Here is a 4,955-nt window from a genome sequence, read left to right as displayed (position 1 = left end):
AGATGTGCATCAGGGAAAAGAGCAGAGAGAAGTTCATTCATTTGTTCAACATAATATGCACGATGCACCTACTATATACCACGCCACGTTAGAGGTACAGTGGGAGCAAAACCAGACATAATCCCTGTTCTCTTGAAGTTGGCAGTTGACTCCAGTGGTTGAGAGCTCAGGAACTAGAGTAGGGTTGAATCCAGCAAACCAAGGAAGGAGATTGTTTGAGGGGACACTCAGTCATATGTGGCTGAGGCCAAAGAGAATGAAGATGTTTTAAAAAAAAGACTAGATTTGGCTAAATTTAGGTTAGTGTTTACTTTTCATAAACCTCTCATGTTTCAGTAGAGTATCAAGGAAGAAAAGCCAGTTTGCCAGGGGTTCAGGGGAGATCAGGCAATGAGGAATGGGGAGTTTAGTTTAAAAAATAAAACTAGACACTTGGAGGTTATCTAGATAGTCTAGGGTTTCCTTTTATTTTTATTGACTACAAAATTGACTATGTAGTACCCTTTCATTCACGAAGCATGTCTCTCTTTAGTGATCTCTATGTATAGTCAGAAGCAGTGCTGAGCCTAGGAGATCTAAGTGGCAAACAAGACAGATAAGGACTCTGCTCTGACAAAGATTTCAATCACATATGGTGTATGTGGCAGGTGACGGATAATAGACAATTTCAGATAATGATAAGTGAATAATGATGAAGATACTATCAGCGTGATAAAGGGTGTGGAAGGGGGAACCTTTTTTAGAAAGGTGATTAAAAGAGATAAAGATACCTTTATCTCTTTTGAGTGGCTCCTTACCATTTAGCACTTTTTGAGTTTTGGGTTGGTTGCAAAATTTAACCTTGGCTATAATTAGTTGAAACTTTCCTGTGTAATATCATAAATTCATGTATGAAAAGCAAAGTAATACATTATAAAATTATTTCAAGAACTTGTTTCAGAGAGATTTCTCTTTCACATTAATACATGTCATATTTAGCTTTAAAAAAAAAAAGGAGTTTTGATCATAATCTAAGAGAAGCATAGGGCAGAGACTGAATAACCTCAGGAACTAAGAATGGAAGTAGCAAACCAAAGTCGTCCTTGTATAGTAAGTGGAGGGATGTTTTGACAAGGAAAATTCCAATGAAAAAAATGGTTCTCATGTATATGAGTTTGTAGAATAGGCATGGTATGTGGATTGAGGTCAAAACATAAGTTTTATTTTTGTTCATATCTTTACAGAGTTGAAGTATACCCTAGTGCCCTAGAATGAAGAAGACTTGACCTGAACTGTGCATTTTTAGGTTACTCACAGATAAATTTTTTTGAAAAGTCTTCATCATGATTAAGTGTAAAAACAGTTTTATTTCAATAAGTTAAACATCCAGACCTATGTTATAGTCAAAACTTAAAGTTGACTTAACCTTAACTCACTTTCAGTTGGGGACTGCTCTGGGCTGGAAGCTGGCCGTGGAGATGCGGTTTCACTTCTCAATGGGATTAAAGATTAGATAGGAGGAAAGAGGTGAGAGCCGAAGAGATGGGGTGATTCTTTCTAGGCGGGGTGTCTTCACAATCTCTGGACCCAGCAGATAATTAAGCTAACTTTTTCTCTCTGCACACTTATATGACTTCTTTGGAGGTTCCCTGCTAGGTTACCACTCCTGTAGGTTTCCTTGTATCTAAGGACCTATGTCAATTCAAAATAGTCTTTTGTAATTCCTCATAGCCCTTGCTCTTCAGTCCCTTTATCCTCAGGTTTTCTTTGCCTGACAGGATCAAAATGATTCCATGCTGGCTCTCTCTCCCGAGTGGCCCACATCTGGTCCTCAGGAAACATTCCCACATCCCTGGCCTGAACATACTCTGTGGTGCAGGGAGATCTCTTTGCAGCCGCCCTCACCACTCTCCACCAAAGCCATTGTAGGAAACACATTTCAAAGCTCTCTGAATGGTTCTCTTGATGTTCTTTTCATTAGGTTTAGAGCTAGAAGGTAGTAACCCCCTTTTCCAAGGAGGTTTAATTGAACACTTATAATTCTCTTCCAAGAAATGTCTTCCATTAGTCTTTCCCTTGGATCCCTTCTGTATCCTTGATTTGACTGAGGATTCTAAAAACTGTGACCAGGTTCTTGGATACATTTCTCTTGGGGATGTGTGTATATGTGACTATTTTGGTAGTTCCCTGAAGCAGGAAGAATTCCATCTGATAGAGTGTTACATTTATGGAGCTCTACAAATAAACAGCTGGCAAATGTAAAAAATATTTTCTTTGTCTTCAAAATGTTTGAAATTATTTGAACTCCTGAGTTACTATATGGATAAAATTAATAAGTTCTTTAGGGGAAAGTAAACTTTAAAAAATACAACTAATAAAATGGTACAGGAGAAAGGCCCAGCTTCCCCAAGACAAGTGTTAGAGGTGGCTGAAGAGGAACAGGCCAAGTGACAAATGGAACAGAACCATCGTGGGTGAATGGGAAGAAGGCAAAGTAGTATATATAGTTCAGATACCTCAAAGTGAAGAAGGCATAGGCAAAGCAGAAACTATTTGTGGTCCCTGCACACAGGGATTTATTGAATAGGGATTCCTTTTCCCAGGGTATGTTTTTGTCTGCTTTGAGAAAGCAGCCCTTGGAGGAGAAGCAGCTCCCCAAGGGAGGAGAAGCAGGAAGCCTCAGAGAGAAGTATTGTCTTATTAGGGATTGCTCTGGAGAGAGAAACCTTTGGGAGCATACCCCTTGAGGTAGCACAGCATGGCACCGTGCTTTTAAAATTGCAAGAGACTTGAGATGGTATAATATCGCTCTTTTATTTCAGAGAGGAGAAAACTATGGTGCAGAGAGATTATTTGTTAAAGGTATATATTTTCTTTCTCTGATAATAAAGATTCTGACAACAGTGAGTATTATTGGAATGCATCCTTTTAATTAATAAGGATATTGTACAATGAAAGATTACTTTTGTAGCAAATTTGTCTTCATTAGATAGAATCCATACGCATCTATGACCTGGATGTGGAACCACAGTGCTAATCATACCTCATAAAGTATAGAGATCTAAGAAACTATTCATGCGCATAATTTTAGCATTGGGCTAACTCATCTAAAGGGTGATAGCAAGCCATTTTCCAATAATTTTGACTAGAGCAAATCTGCCCTTTCCTGATCCCCCAACACAAAAAAAGTTCTATAAGAGAACATATTATGCAGTAAAATCCTCAAAAGTTTAAAAATTTTTGAACAGTTTTAAATTTTGAATAAATTTTATATTAAAGAGACAACTCTTGGGGTCTGAATAGATGAACTACATGGAGATTTAAAGATAGTATTACATTTTGCCTTCTGGTATTTTTCAACATCTTGAGTTGAGACCAATGTTAAAAGTCTGTGTAGAGACATCAATAGGCACTTAGTGTTTGCAAAATAAGAAAAACCTCAGTTATTGGACTAAAACATTGTAGTTCATTATATAAATATCAGAAATGACATGTAGAGTATAAAAATATAAATATTCAATAAAAATAGTTGGTATATCAGTCAGGGTTCAATGAAGAGACAGAAACAACACAGTAATTTGAACAGAAAAAGTTTAAGGGATTGGGGTAAGGAGGGGTTGGCTATTAAAAGTTAAAGAGAACACTGTAGAATATAGGAATAGCAGAAATAAGGAGTAGCCACTACCCCTAGAGCTGAAATAGAGCACCCAAGGAAGAGCTGAGATCCAGATGTTGTCAGAGAAAGTGCAGCATAACTCACTGGATGATGTGTCTTGCCTCTGGGACTTGCTGGGAAACCACCAGAAGGAGTTCCAGTGGCACTGGGGAGGTGGCTTGTCAATAGCATTCTGCTCTGTAGCTGCCTGAAGGGGTTCTCAGGGAAGCTTCTAGTCAGTAGGCATCTTTGACCAGTGTCTGCGGCAGAAGACTGACACTGGGGAAGCCACCCACATTGCAGGAGTCTGGCCCTGGAGGACTGATAGGCCTCTTTCTGAAGTTTACCAAAAAACATTTTAATACAACTTAGAGCTTGCTAAGTTTGAATGTTTGAATGTTTGTGTCCCTTTGTCTTAACTATTTTGTGCTGCTCTAACAGAATACTTGAGACTGGGTAACTTACAAAGAACAGACATTTATTCTCTTAAAGTTCTGGAAGCTGGGAAGTCCAAGATCAAGGTGCAGGCATCTGGTGTGGGCCTTCTTACTGTGTTCCCATGTGGTGGGAGGTGGAAGGGCAAGAGAAGCAAAAGAGGGCTAAACTCATTTTTTATTAATCCCACCCATGAGGGCAAAATCACCTCTTAAAGATCCTACTTCTTAATACTGTTAAAATGGCAATTAAATTTCAACATGAATTTTGGAGGGGGCAAACATTGAAACCATAGCATCCTCCAAAATTCAAGTTGAAACTTAATGTCCTATGCAATAGTATTAAGAGGTGGGACTTTTAGGAGGTGGTTAGGTCATGAGCACTCCTCCTCCTGAATGGAATTAAGGCCTTTGTAAAAGATGCTTCATACAGTATTTGGCCCTGTTTGCCCTAACACCTTCCACCCTAGGAGGACACAGCATTTGCCCCCTGTTGCCTTTCTGCCCCATCTTCTTTGTGAGGACACAGAATTTAAGGAATCTTAGAAGAAGAAAATGAATCCTCACCAGCCACTGAATCTGCCAGCACCTTGATCTTGGACTTCTCAGCCTTCAGAACTGTGAGAAATAATTTTTTATTTTTTATAAGCTACCCAGTTTATGGTATTTTGTTAATAGCAGCCCAAACAGACCAAGACAGGATGGTTCCACCACACCGTGTACTTCATTTGCCTTGATGGTTAATCAGCAAACTGATTAATCCACTCCCAGATAAGAAAAAATTGTTTGAAACTGGTTCACCAATTGATCAAAATTGTAACTGTCAAACAGGCAGACTACTCCTGATGGCCCGACAAACACTTTCCCTCCTTAACTCTGAAAGAGCA

Source organism: Eulemur rufifrons, chromosome 17 (genome assembly GCF_041146395.1).
Source record: "Eulemur rufifrons isolate Redbay chromosome 17, OSU_ERuf_1, whole genome shotgun sequence".
NCBI classification, from domain to species: domain Eukaryota; kingdom Metazoa; phylum Chordata; class Mammalia; order Primates; family Lemuridae; genus Eulemur; species Eulemur rufifrons.
The sequence above is the reverse complement of the archived record's forward strand: the minus strand, read 5'-3'. Positions refer to the sequence as shown.